Below are 15528 nucleotides of genomic sequence, written 5' to 3'. Positions count from 1 at the left end.
TTAATGTGTTAATGTGTTAGTGTGTTAATGTGTTGGAGTGTTGGGGTGTTGGGGTGTTAATGTGTTAATGTGTTGGGTGTTGGGTGTTGGGGTGTCGGTGTGTTAATGTGTTGGTGTGTTAATGTGTTGGGGTGTTGGTGTGTTAATGTGTTGGGGTGTTGGTGTGTTAATGTGTTAATGTGTTGGGGTGTTGGTGTGTTAATGCGTTGGTGTGTTGGTGTGTTGGGGTGTTGGTGTGTTAATGCGTTGGGGTGTTGGTGTGTTGGTGTGTTAATGTGTTGGTGTGTTAATGTGTTGGGGTGTTGGTGTGTTAATGTGTTGGGGTGTTGGTGTGTTGGTGTGTTGGTGTGTTGGGGTGTTGGTGTGTTGGGGTGTTAATGTGTTGGGGTGTTGGTGTGTTGGTGTGTTGGTGTGTTAATGCGTTGGGGTGTTGGTGTGTTAATGTGTTGGTGTGTTGGTGTGTTAATGTGTTGGGGTGTTGGTGTGTTAATGTGTTGGTGTGTTGGTGTGTTGGGGTGTTGGTGTGTTGGGGTGTTAATGTGTTGGGGTGTTGGGGTGTTGGTGTGTTGGGGTGTTAATGTGTTGGGGTGTTGGTGTGTTGGTGTGTTGGTGTGTTAATGCGTTGGTGTGTTGGTGTGTTGGTGTGTTAATGTGTTGGGGTGTTGGTGTGTTAATGTGTTGGTGTGTTGGTGTGTTAATGTGTTGGGGTGTTGGTGTGTTAATGTGTTGGGGTGTTGGTGTGTTGGTGGGTTGGTGTGTTAATGCGTTGGTGTGTTGGTGTGTTGGTGTGTTAATGTGTTGGGGTGTTGGTGTGTTGGTGTGTTAATGTGTTGGTGTGTTAATGTGTTGGGGTGTTGGTGTGTTAATGTGTTGGGGTGTTGGTGTGTTAATGTGTTGGTGTGTTAATGTGTTGGTGTGTTGGTGTGTTAATGTGTTGGTGTGTTGGTGTGTTAATGTGTTGGGGTGTTGGTGTGTTAATGTGTTGGGGTGTTGGTGTGTTGGTGTGTTAATGTGTTGGGGTGTTGGTGTGTTAATGTGTTGGGGTGTTGGTGTGTTAATGTGTTGGGGTGTTGGTGTGTTAATGTGTTGGGGTGTTGTGGTGTTAATGTGTTGGGGGTGTTGGTGTGTTGGTGTGTTAATGTGTTGGGGTGTTGGGGTGTCGGTGTGTTAATGTGTTGGGGTTTTGGGGTGTCGGTGTGTTAATGTGTTGGGGTGTTGGTGTGTCGGTGTGTTAATGTGTTGGGGTGTTGGGGTGTCGGTGTGTTAATGTGTTGGGGTGTTGGTGTGTCGGTGTGTTAATGTGTTGGGGTGTTGGGGTGTTGGTGTGTTGGGGTGTTGGTGTGTTAATGTGTTGGTGTGTTGGGGTGTTGGTGTGTTAATGTGTTGGGGTGTTGGTGTGTTGGTGTGTTGGTGTGTTAATGTGTTGGGGTGTTGGTGTGTTGGGGTGTTGGTGTGTTAATGTGTTAATGTGTTGGGGTGTTGGGGTGTTGGGGTGTTGGTGTGTTAATGTGTTGGGGTGTTGGGGTGTTGGTGTGTTGGTGTGTTAATGTGTTGGGGTGTTGGGGTGTTGGTGTGTTGGGGTGTTGGTGTGTTAATGTGTTGTGGTGTTGGGGTGTTGGTGTGTTGGGGTGTTGGTGTGTTAATGTGTTGGGGTGTTGGTGTGTTGGGGTGTTGGGGTGTTGGTGTGTTAATGTGTTGGGGTGTTGGGGTGTTGGTGTGTTAATGTGTTGGGGTGTTGGGGTGTTGGTGTGTTGGTGTGTTAATGTGTTGGGGTGTTGGGGTGTTGGTGTGTTAATGTGTTGGGGTGTTGGGGTGTTGGTGTGTTAATGTGTTGGGGTGTTGGGTTGTTGGTGTGTTGGTGTGTTAATGTGTTGGGGTGTTGGGGTGTTGGTGTGTTGGGGTGTTGGTGTGTTAATGTGTTGGGGTGTTGGTGTGTTGGGGTGTTGGTGTGTTAATGTGTTGGGGTGTTGGTGTGTTGGGGTGTTGGTGTGTTAAGGTGTTGGTATGTTAATGTGTTGGGGTGTTGGGGTGTTGGTGTGTTGGTGTGTTAATGTGTTGGGGTGTTGGGGTGTTGGTGTGTTGGGGTGTTGGTGTGTTAATGTGTTGGGGTGTTGGGGTGTTGGGGTGTTGGTGTGTTGGTGTGTTAATGTGTTGGGGTGTTGGGGTGTTGGTGTGTTGGGGTGTTGGTGTGTTAATGTGTTGTGGTGTTGGGGTGTTGGTGTGTTGGGGTGTTGGTGTGTTAATGTGTTGGGGTGTTGGGGTGTTGGGGTGTTGGTGTGTTGGTGTGTTAATGTGTTGGGGTGTTGGGGTGTTGGTGTGTTGGGGTGTTGGTGTGTTAATGTGTTGTGGTGTTGGGGTGTTGGTGTGTTGGGGTGTTGGTGTGTTAATGTGTTGGGGTGTTGGTGTGTTGGGGTGTTGGTGTGTTAATGTGTTGTGGTGTTGGGGTGTTGGTGTGTTGGGGTGTTGGTGTGTTAATGTGTTGGGGTGTTGGTGTGTTGGGGTGTTGGTGTGTTAATGTGTTGGGGTGTTGGGGTGTTGGTGTGCACTTAATATGATGTTGTACTGTGTCAGGAAAAGCTCTAACTCAGGTTAAATCAAGGTTCTAACTCATTATGTACATTTACATCAGGAACCTTCTCAGGAACCCATGGACTTTGGGTGTGTTTGCCCTGGATGGCCTGACCTGATTGGGTCTAAAGGACTGGATTAAACCTGGATTAAAGATGAATTTAAGCTGGATTAAAGCAGCCAGGCGGAGATAGATGATGGTTCATTCCAGCCGAGTGATTGTTCAGAGTTTGAAAGTTATTTTGATTTTTGTTGTGTTGTTGTGTTTTTTTTTTTGTAATGCTAAACAACACATTCCTCAGGCGTTCTGGCACTCAAGCGTCATTCCTCTTGAGGTTCAGGTCCTGATTAGTCCATCTGGAGTTTTCTCAGCGGGGGGCGTATACGGAATGTTAATCCTGCGCTCGGTTCCCTTTATTATACAGAACTCAAGTTCTCTCTGTGAGGAATAGAAGCACGTGTGGATTTCAGTATCATGAACATTTATTGGAAATATCATCTCCACTCCGACTGCAGCTACTCCGTTATACACCGGCGTGTTCTGACTTACGCTAACATTTACATTTATCATTAACATTCCTCCGTACATCACTTCATCGTTCAGAAAGAGACGAGCCCGTTCACACAAACCACACATTTACAAATCAGTGTTTCTCAGAATATTCAATCACGCTGCATCATCATGAGAAAGAAAATCAAACCGTTTCAGCAGATGTTGAGATGATTAATTCAGTGACCGGCGTTCAGGCCTAATTCAGTCCATACGGTTTTACAACATGCATTTAATGGTCCAGAAAATAAAATACAATAGCAGCAGAAACCTTCTGCAATCCTGCATCTGGAGCCGAGAACTGTTCAAGACATTATTCTGAAAAACATTTCGCAGTTGAATAATTATTGATATGTTTAAGAACTGGGCTTGTTTTGTTTTTAAAGGATTAGTCTGTGTAAGTTTGTGTATCAGTTAAAGCTGGAGGAACTGGTTAGCATGCTAATGAATAAGAAACACCTTTACTAACTTGATGAAAAACACAGTATATGAATTAAAATGGGGTTTTCTGGTTTCCTTGTAAACAGACAAATAAATAAATAAATAAATAAACCGTTTGATTGATTTAAAACCGGTTTGTGTCTCATGGAGAAATAACCTGTCCTGCGTATCTGCTGTTCGAAACACATTCACGTCACACGTCCTGATAATCCCGTTTTTCATCCAAGCTCATAGAGACAAATATTGACCGAGTCCCAGTCACGAACGTCACGATGTGAGGAAGGTCGCTGACATGAAGGCCAGATGAAGAGCTCACGTCAGGACAAGTGGAGCACAGTAAATACTTTTCATTTCACTCACACTTGCGTCTTTGTTTGTTTAAAGCGGCAGTCTGTCAGATTTGTCATCTCTTGCGCTGCTTTGGGTGCGTTAAGGTTCCGCGTTCTGTAAGATCTCTGTAACGATTACACAACGACAACAAAAATACACAGCACTGTGCAAAAGTTTTAGACCCCATGTTTTCTTTAGTGCAAACTTTGTTATAGATTTTTTTTATTTTATTACTTCTACATTATCAATTCCGTACAAAACACACGTTAGATTCCCAAACATTACATTTCTAGCACAAAATAAAATTTACATAAGAGACACTTTTCAGATAAAAAACACAATGAAGGCTGACAGTTAGAAGTCTCCAGAAGAGCCGAGTCTGGTTCTGCGACACGCTCCACAACACCTACAGCTCTTCTCCTTATAAAACTGCATGCATTGTACCGGAGACTATTTTTATTTTTATTTTTATTTTGTTTGTCACACCAAATACTGACTTTGTTTCATTTACTCCTGTCTACTGCTCTTTACGGTATTCTCTTTAAATGTAGAAACATTTAATTTCATTATTTTAAGGCATGTTCCTAAAGCTTTTGTACAGGACTGTGTACTGTGTGTACGGAATAACACACGTGGGGCTATGCGTTTATAGTAAAATAATCCACAGTAGTGTGATGTGAAACGGCATTAACTGACATGAATGAGTATATATATATATATATATATATATATTTGTTATCATGATTAACCTCGACTCTGCTATTTCACACGTACAGTACATGTCTGTTTATCCGGTGTATGAAACCTTGTTCCATGTAAATAAATACTGTAACTGGCATCATGCTGATGCCGAATGTATGCTTTTACACAATGTGAACTTTGCTGAGTTTGTTATTTCCCATAATTCCGAGTGTTAGAAAACCACAGGCTCCATATTCCATCCACAGAGTTACATAAGATCTGTGGTTTTTATTTCAGCCACACAAAACTCTTTATATACGTCTATATTCTGAGCCTCTCATGTTGAACATTCCTCTCTGACATATGACCAGAAATAATATCTGAACCACAATGTTGTGGAGTTTGTGAAAAGCGGCATGGAGAACTTCAAGCTATTACACAGAGAGCAGTTTGAGCTGAAAGTGTATAAAGTGTATAACATGTAGATATCATGCACACTGGCTGGAGGTTGCGTATGAATTAAAACCATTTTGTTCCTTTTAGAGGAGAAAAACCCTCATGCACTGAAGAGAGAGAGAGAGAGAGAGAGAGAGTGTGTATGAGAAAGAGAGTACGAGAGAGAGAGAGAGTACGAGAGAGATAGAGAAAGAAAGAGAGAGTATAAGAGAGAGAGTATGAGAGAGAGAGAAAGAGAGAGAGAGTATAACAGAGAGAGAATGAGAGAGAGAGAGAGTACAAGAGAGAAAGAGAGAGTACGAGAGAGAGAGTACGAGAGAGAACGAGAGAGTACGAGAGAGAGAGAGAGTACGAGAGAGATAGAGAGAGAATACGAGAGTGAGAGAGAGTACGAGAGAGAGAGAGAGAGAGAGAGAGAGACTTTGACTTTTAAAATATAATTTATTCTACAATTAAAAAACCTTAACATACAGCAGACATTGTTTTAAGGACCATTACCAACTGAAAAAGAGATTCTCGCCTCTTATAAAAGTCACCCCTTTGTTTACACACCATTTCTTCTCAAACATCGGAAGATCACCGTTCATTTGGTAAAATTCGTACTCTACTCTAATCCTAGACTCAACCAAGGCCTTAAATAATTTAACCACGTTGACTTCTTTCCCTTCTGATCCCATTTTGTAAGCCTTCCAAATGGCTAATTTTGCTTGACCAACCAAAAAATTCGAATAGGTACAGATCTCCTGCCTGTGGCGAGAATATCTACACCCGTAAACAAACCCTGTTTTCGAGAAAATGCTCCCCAAACTATGAAACATTGTATCCAATAGATTAAAGAACGGAGATAATTTACAACATTCGCAAAAGATGTGAAACACAGTATCGAGTTCATCACACAAAGTACACAGTGGAGACGATGCATATTTACATTTAAACAAAAACACTTTTGTTGGTAATGCGCAATGTAAAATCCGCCACTGTAAGTCACCAGACCTTTTTGGTAGAGGGTTCTTATACAATAACCGCCATGAAGGTTCGTTATCTCCCGACGTCAGGAAATGAGTCCTCCATTTTGTATCCCTCCTCCCCCTTAGATGTCCGACAAAGTCGGACTTTACACAGGAAATATATGCATTTTGTTTGTTCACCATGGAAAACGGAAGACTTTGCAAGCCTTTAAAAGATAGCAACATGTTTACATTGTCTCCATTGTTAATTTGAGCTACCTGCGGAGTTATGTACACTTCTGGAAAAAAGGCCTTTGTGTTACCGCCGGACATAAACTCGGTTATATAATCCCACAAAGATGTAGGAAAAGATGTTTTCAAATTCTTTAATATGTTCCCGACTATTCTCTCTGATCTACCAGTAATCTTCCTAGTTAGATTCTGTACTGAAAAACACTCTCTATTCGACAAGTCAAACAGGTTCCCAACTTTAGTTATCCCAGCTAAAACAAAGTTAGAAATTTCGGTGTTGGACATAGTGCATCTTTCAGAAAACCAAGGATTGTGCAGAAGTGGTTCATCAAAACCAAAATGTTCTTTCCGCTCCGACTTAAAGTAGCCCCAAGCTTCAAGAACCGATCCATAAAACTTTATCTTAAACATATCTTTTACCACATTTCCCAAAATCAGAAACATTTGTTTATCAAAATTCATCTTGTTTTAACCCCGTAGAATGGCAAGGCCAAAGCTAATCCATGGTAGAGAGTCTGACGAGTAAAGCAGTTTTTGGCGGTCTGCAACCTCATGGATTTCACCTTAGAGGCTAAATGGAATAATCCCTGACCGCCATTGATTGTAGGGAGACACAGTACCCCCGGGGGAAGCCAATGATGACCACCCCAAAAGAAGTCTGCAAAGGCTTTTAGTTGTGACAAAAGCTCTTTCGGAGGGTCCAACACGGTTAGACGATGCCACAGCATTGAGGCGGCTAGATTATTCACCACCAGCACCCTGCCTCTGTAGGAAAGCTGGGCTTGAATCCACTTCCATCTCTGGAGCTTGCCTGTCATTTTTTCTACAAGTCCTTCCCAATTCTTGTTCATGTGCTGTTCAGTCCCAAAGAACAGCCCCAGTATCTTAACCCCCTCTTTATTCCAAGGGCGCTGATGTGGAAGCTGAGGTGGATTTTGGTGTGACCAATGGCCTAATAATAAAGTGTCGGTTTTTTCCCAATTGATCCGTGCGGAAGAAGCACTCTGAAAGACGTTGAGACACGAGGTTAGATGTTTAACATCATCTTCAGATCTAATGATCACTGTGATGTCATCGGCATACGCTGTGAGTTTCACCACTGGTGTGTTTGAAAGGTGAGATGTTGGAACTGTAAATCCTTGCAGCTTCTCTCTCAGCATCCTCAACACTGGCTCAATGGAAATCGTGTACACGAGACCAGACAAACTACACCCTTGTCTCACACCTCTACCTACAGAAGAAGGTCTGGTCAAAATTCCATTTATTTTCAGCATACTATAGACATCTTTATAAAGAAGCCTTATCCATGAAATAAACTGATTCCCAAAGCCAAAGCTTTCAAGTATTTTGAACAGGTATTCATGGTCAGCTTTATCAAAGGCTTTTTCTTGGTCCAAACACACAAGACCAAGATCTAATTTATGCAGTTCCGTTAAGTACACCAAGTCCCGCACAAAAAAAAAAGATTGTCAAATATAGATCGCTAGGGTACGCAGTAGGACTGATCTTCATGGATGATGGACGCTATAGATTTTTTAAGACGATTTGTCAGAGTTTTAGACAATATTTTATAGTCAGTTCCTAAAAGAGAGACCGGTCGCCAGTTCTTCAATAAACCAAGATCTCCTTTCTTGGGTAAAAGAGTCACTACAGCTCTTCTACAACTGAGGGGTAGGATATTTGACTCAAAGCTTTCGAGAAACACCTCATACAAATCCTGACCAATGAGGGACCAGAAGGCTTTATAAAATTCAGAGGTCGAGCCATGCAATCCTGGTGATTTTCCCGAAGATTGCTGCTGGACAGCTTCCCTCAACTCCTGAAAGGACAGAGGTTTCTCCAGCTCAGCTTTATCTTCATGTCCAAGATGCGGCAGTCCATCTGAAAGCTGATTAATTGCTCCAAGGTCACAGGGTTGTACAGTGTATAATTCTTCATAAAAGGATAGAGTTTGTGAAAAAATTTCTTTCTTTTCCGTTATTTCTTTCCCATTTAACAACTTAAGATGATTTATATTCTTCTTTTCTCTGATGTTCTTTTCCAATGAAGAAAAGAAAGTTGTTGAAGAATCCATGCTGTTTAACCGAAGATATCTTCCCCGTATGGATGTACTACGACTTCTCTCTTCATACAAATTTTTCAAAATCATGTTGTACTCGTCAAGCATTTTTGCAGTTTCCGTCTCTTCACCGTCACTGATGGAGCTGCTTAGCTTCAGAATCTGCTGTTCCAAAAACTTAACCTTTTCCTTTAGTTCAGTCAGGTGACTCCTTGTGTATTGTTGGCACAAGAGCCGGATCTGTACTTTTCCAATATCCCACCACTGGCTTAAAGTATAATACTGTGATTTTCTCTCTCTCCACTCTCCCCAAAACTGAGCGACTAATTGTACGAAAACTTTATCTTGCAATAATCTATTATTAAAACGCCAAATCTTATAATATGAGTTACTCTGCGTTATAGTCATAGTTACTGCAATATAGTGATGATCCGAAAATGGTGTTGGCGAAATATCACTATTGGAAAATCTTCCTCTGTCTTTCATCTGAACATAAAATCTATCGAGTCGTGCACCGGAAACTGTATTAGAATTCATTTTCACCCATGTGTTGTTTACTGCCAGGGAAAGCTTCTCTCCATACATCTACAAGACTATGGAACTGAACAACGGTTTGAGAGTCTCAGACGAATTTGGATGAGGTTCAACATGATTCCGATCCATAGTGTAATCGAGGGTACAATTAAAATCACCAGCTAAAATTATGATTCTATTCTGCGAAATTTTTGAAATAACGACTTTTAATTTTCTAAAAAAGGAAGCTCTTTCTGCCCCATCATTCGGAGCATGAATATTAATAAGAGAGAGCGGTAAATCATAAAGCATAAATTGTATAATTTGCATTCTGCCAGGTAATTTCTTCAGCTCTACTGTTTTGAATTTGTAAATCCGATGAAATAAGAACCGCTACTCCGGCACTCACGTTTGAACCATGGCTAAGAAAAGCTTTACCCTTCCACTCACTGAGCCATTGCACCTGATTGTCCATATCTGTGTGTGTTTCTTGCAGAAAAACTACACTTGCTTTTTTCCAACTAAAAAAATCGAACAAAGCGAATCGGTTTTCAGCACCACGACATCCGTTAACGTTCAAAGATCCACAGTTTAAGGATGCCATGATGCTGACTATTGAATAAATGACGAAAGACATCGCAACACAGGTCTCATTATCTCCTCTCTCCATTACAACATATTCAAACCTTCTTCGCCTTACGGTTAATCATGACTTTTACCTTTGTTATTATTTTCCTGAGGCGATAAAGCTCCTGTACGCTAAGTTCTTCATCAGTTGCTTTATTCATCGCCATTTTACACGACACCAAAAAGCGCTTTAAATCAGGGAAAAAGTCTCAATCTGTGGTTTCCGAGCTCCTTTAGTCTCATCTAGAAAGTCATTCATTTGCTTTAATGTGTACAGTCTAGCGCAGAGAGACTCTGTTCCTTCAGCATCATCCACATCAGAAAAACTCTCTATGCTCTCTAGATCAACATCCGAGTCATTCTCAGAGTGAGCGTACTCTGAACTCATGGCGGACATCTGAGTACAGATACCTACAGCTGCTTCACTTTCACCATCTGCTTTACTACTTTCTATTCCTGTCTGATCTTTTCCTGTCTGTTCTTTTTCTGATGGTTTATCATGTTCATTAACTGTCTGAGTCAATGTTCCTCCACTACTTGCCTGACTTACACCCTCCTCGTTGTAATCATGATTTTCTCCTGCATCAGGATTCCCTTTAGGTGCTGTTTTAACATCTGGAACGAGATGGTCATTTTGTCCGACATGTCGCTCAGTTGTTTGAAGATTAGAGGGTTTATCTGTTTGTTTTTTCAGGCATGTTTGTCTTACATGTCCTAGTTCTCCGCACAAAAAACACCGCATATGAGCTGAACTAATAAAGATTGTGTAATCTTTGCCTTCATTAGTCAGCTTTTCAGCCGGATTGAGTGGATCCTGTTGTTGATTCAGAATCGTGTACGTAAATCACACCGAGTGGTTCAGACCAAGTGGAATCATTTTTATGGGCGCTGTTAATTTACCATATCTTTCAAGAACACCTTGAATGGTTTCGTTCTTGATGAATGGAGGAACGTTTGATAGCACTGTTTCCTTTGATGGACTCGATAACGGCAGTATTAACACAAACGTGTCGTTAATCGTGAGTCCGCATTTAACCAGGTCATCTACCATCTGAACTTCGGCGAGAAAAACAACAACAGCTTTATTCATCCTAGAAGCTGACTGGATATTTGACCCACCGACCTGTTCACTGACTGCAACCAGCACATCTTCCACAGATACGGAGTCATCAGGTGTACATTTAAATCCATGTCTCAGAGTCAAGCCTGAGAAATCTCCGCTTCACCCCATTTGTCGACCGAAGTCGGCGCTCAAAGAAGTTTTATGTCTAAGATTAATCTTTTTTCCACGAATCTTAAAAAAGAACGAAAAAATTTATTAAAAGTAACAAACTCTCAAAAGCGTGCTTGCAAAACTCCCGACTCCTCCCACAATCCTGAGAGAGAGAGAGAGAGTACGAGAGAGAGAGAGAGAGAGAGTATGAGAGAGAGAGAGAGAGTATGAGAGAGAGAGAGAGTGAGAGAGTACGAGAGAGAGACTTTACAATCTAGAGAGAGAGAGAGAGAGTGAGAGAGAGTACGAGAGAGAGAGAGTATGAGAGAGAGAGAGTACGAGAGAGAGAGAGTATGAGAGAGAGAGTACGAGAGAGAGAGAGAGTATGAGAGAAAGAGAGAGAGAGTGAGAGTACGAGAGAAAGAAAGAGTACGAGAGAGAGAGAGTGAGAGTATGAGAGAGAGAGTATGAGAGAGAGAGTATGAGAGAGAGAGAGTACGAGAGAGAGAGAGTATGAGAGAGAGAGTACGAGAGAGAGAGAGAGAGAGTATGAGAGAAAGAGAGAGAGAGTGAGAGTACGAGAGAAAGAAAGAGTACGAGAGAGAGAGAGTGAGAGTATGAGAGAGAGAGTATGAGAGAGAGAGAGTACGAGAGAGAGAGTGAGAGAGAGTACGAAAGAGAGAGAGAGAGAGTACGAGAGAGAGAGAGTACGAGAGAGAGCGAGAGAGTATGAGAGAGAGAGAGTACGAGAGAGAGAGAGAGAGTATGAGAGAGAGAGAGTACGAGAGAGAGAGAGAGTATGAGAGAGAGAGTACGAGAGAGAGAGAGAGAGAGTATGAGAGAGAGAGTACGAGAGAGAGTATGAGAGAGAGTACGAGAGAGAGAGAGAGAGTATGAGAGAAAGAGAGAGAGAGTGAGAGTACGAGAGAAAGAAAGAGTACGAGAGAGAGAGAGAGTGAGAGTATGAGAGAGTGAGTATGAGAGAGAGAGTATGAGAGAGAGGGAGAGAGTATGAGAGAGAGAGTATGAGAGAGAGAGAGTACGAGAGAGAGAGTACGAGAGAGAGAGTGAGAGAGAGTACGAAAGAGAGAGAGAGAGAGTACGAGAGAGAGAGAGAGAGACAGTACAAGAGAGAGAGAGAAAGTACGAGAGAGAGAGAGTACGAGAGAGAGAGAGTATGAGAGAGAGAGTACAAGAGAGAGAGAGAGTACGAGAGAAAGAGAGAGAGAGTGAGAGTACGAGAGAGAGAAAGAGTACGAGAGAGAGAGAGAGAGTATGAGAGAGAGAGACAGTACGAGAGAGAGAGAAAGAGAGAGAGAGAATGAGAGAGAGTACGAGAGAGAGAGTATGAGAGAGAGAGTACGAGAGAGAGAGAGTGAGAGTATGAGACAGAGAGAGTGAGAGTACGAGAGAGAGAGAGAGTATGAGAGAGAGTGAGAGTATGAGAGAGAGAGAGAGAGAGAGTGAGAGTACGAGAGAGAGAGAGTATGAGAGAGAGAGAGAGTGAGAGTATGAGAGAGAGAGAGAGAGTACGAGAGAGAGTGAGAGTATGAGAGAGAGAGAGAGAGAGTGAGAGTATGAGAGAGAGAGAGAGAGAGAGAGAGTGAGAGTATGAGAGAGAGAGAGAGAGAGCGAGAGAGAGAGAGAGAGAGTATGAGAGAGAGAGTATGAGAGAGAGAGAGAGAGAGCGAGAGAGAGAGAGAGTATGAGAGAGAGAGAGTGAGAGTATGAGAGAGAGAGAGAGAGAGAGAGAGTATGAGAGAGAGAGAGTGAGAGTATGAGAGAGAGAGAGAGAGAGAGAGAGAGAGAGAGAAGTATACCCTTTACATTTATTTTTAACAAACTTGAGAGTCAGTGTAATGTTTGCTAACCCCAGAGTTTCTCGTGGAGACTGTATGAAACTCCACAGGTCATAAATCTAAATGACACACAACAGTTCAGATCAGAGCTGAAATTTACTGCCTTCACAACAAAAAGACAAAAAGCTTTCATCTCATCTTCTCATCAATCAGCCGCTTTATTTATTTGATCTCGGATGAATAGGTATAAGGAGTGAAGGTGGAGCTGCTGATGACAAATTTATTAAACCTCCTAGTTGTGGAAATCTGGGTGTGGTCAATCACAGGAGAGGAATAAACATACATAAAAACACAGTGTGTGTGTGTGTGTGTGTGTGTGTGTGTGTGTGTGTGTGTGTGTGTGAGTGAGTGAGAGAGAGAGAGAGAAAAGACAATGCTTCATTTCTTTCACACTTGCTGTCAGTTGGTGTTTAACTTATCACCCCTAAAGGCAAGTGTGTGTGTGTGTGTGTGAGAGAGAGAGAGAGAGAGAGAGAGAGAGAGAGAGAGAGATAAAAAGTAAATAACAAACTGGTAATTGAAGAACTTCAGGAAGAGGTAGGTCTTTAGTCATCGTTTGAAGACGATGTGACTCAGGTATTCGGACATCTAGAGAACGTTCATTTCACCACCGAGGTGCAGGACAGAGGGTTAGGGTTAGGGTTAGGGTCCCAGTCCTGATGCAGGTCTTCCTTGTACTTTGAGAGATGGTGGGACCAGTGGAGCGGTGATAGAGGTTCTGAGGTTCTGAGTGATTTGAGGTAAGTTGGTGCTGGTAAGTGTTAGGCAAGTATCAGTGTTTTTAATCTGATGCAGCAGCTCCAGGAAGCCAGTAACAGTGTGGTGGTGTGGGAGAACTTGTGTTGAAAACCAGTCGAGCAGCTGCGTTCTGGATCAGTTGCACAGGAGGAATGGAGCTCAGAGGAAGACCTGCCAGGAGTGAGGTGCAGCAATCCAGTCTCGAAATGACAAGAGACTGACCCAGCACCTGAGTGGCCCGTGTGGATAGAAACAGACGAATCCTTCTGATGATGTAAAGGAGAAATCGACATGAGTGTGAGATTAGCGATGTGAGAAGAGAAGGACAGTTGATTGTCCATGGTTACACCAAGGTTGCGTGCAGTGACCGAAGGTGAGACCTGAGAGATGTCCAGGGAGATCACAAGATCCTGACATGGTGATGAATCTGATGAACACCAGTTCAGTTTTGCTGGGATTAAGTTTCAGATGATGAGCTGCCATCCGTGATGAGATGTCTGCCAGACCTGCTGAGATCTGAGCAGAAGCATGAGGATCTGAGGGACGGATGAAGAAGATGAGTTGAGTGTCATCTGCCTTGCAGTGGTATGAGAACCCACGTGAGGAGATGACCTCACCAAGGGATCGAGTATAGAGGGAGAACAGAAGAGGACCAAATACTGAGCCTTGTGACTATAGAAGCAATAACATATTATAACGAGAGCATTATAAACCTGTGATTTATAGCTGAACGACTCTCAGAGCTGCTGTTATAGAAAATAAATCAATACCTTCTGACCAATTGCAATTCCGAATTTACCATCATTATGTAGCAGCAATGATTTCATAAACTTTTTCACTGGCAAAATGTAAAATATCAGACAAAAAATCAGATTATTCATTGAAAATCAGACAGTTTTATAACTAACCCTGTAGATAATAATATAACAATATCAGATCAACCATTAGAATGTTTTACTCCCCATACAGAGACCGAACTTTCATTCATCTCTTCATCAATATCATCAACTTGTATACTACATCCCTTACCTACATGTTTCTTCATACAGATTATTCCAGAAGTAATCACACCATGGGTGTCACCACGTATTCTTTGGGAGGGGTCATGTCCTCCCCCAATGTTGAGGAAATACCAATCTGTCCCCCCAATATACAGAACAAAATATTTCCTATATGTCCCCCTTTAATGAACCCTGCCAACGGATCTGTCTTTTCTTCATCTATTCTATTTATTTCAGTCTATTCCTTTTCAATATATTTCCGTTTGTTAAGGAAAATAGGTGTGTCCCCCCCCCCCTCCAATTGTACACTTGGTCGCGCCCAAACTCACCACAAGTTCGTTAGTATAGTTTAGCAGCTCAGTCTGTAAGAAATGGTGGCAGCAGCCAAGCGTAGAAAAGTGCAGCAGAGCATGTGAGCTTTTTTCAGACAGTCAGTAACTAGATTCCTAAATAGTAGGTGACCTTAGATTAGTGTAGAAGCATCATACCATGACTTGGTTTCTTCTTAAGAACGTCAGTTAACTGTTGATATTTGCACACTCATGAAGCAGGCTAGGCTAACGTCAGGTCCAGTTTTTGACCATTAACGTTACATTCACCTGCAGATCCTCCCGCCGAGTTCGCTGTGAACCCTCACGCTGTGACAGACTGTTATACATGCGAGTGAAAGTGAGGAAAGTTCCACAGCATTTCCTTCCTTTACACTACATTTGGGCTCAGGACGACTCAGTGATTTTACAGATATAAGGTTCAGCATAATGCTGAGGTGTGCGAGCTTGGCAACGAGAGAGTTGGAACTAACGTCTGAGTTGTGGCCATATCGTAGTTCTCCATTCAGAACTAGTGATGGCAGTTTGTCTTTAGATTTAAGAAAACTCCAGGACCCTTTACATAGCTAACGTTTCAGGTTTCCACTATATACTGTTGTACACTTTGAACACTTATTACACAGCAAGCTAAACAGCATGATGACATAAACATAATAAATGACACCAGGTACACAAACACAATATTCAATTTATCAAATTAAAATGATCATCTGAGTCAGTCATTGCTCTTCTGGGAAAATAATGGCACCTGGTCATGATGCAGGCAGCGCAGCATTGCTTGGAAGCCTCCGTGGGGAAACTGTATTTACAACATATACAGTGTTGAATTTAGTTTCATAGGTAGCCGTCCTTTCTGAGTCTGTTTAAAAGTCGTGATTGCGTGTTTAAATGTTAGCGTGTGTGGTTTGTCTGCACACATCTTAGCTCGCCTATACTTGATATGGTAGATTTCATGGTAGGTTGT

Source organism: Ictalurus furcatus, chromosome 15 (assembly GCF_023375685.1).
Source record: "Ictalurus furcatus strain D&B chromosome 15, Billie_1.0, whole genome shotgun sequence".
Lineage (NCBI taxonomy): Eukaryota > Metazoa > Chordata > Actinopteri > Siluriformes > Ictaluridae > Ictalurus > Ictalurus furcatus.
Note: the sequence above shows the minus strand (reverse complement) of the source record.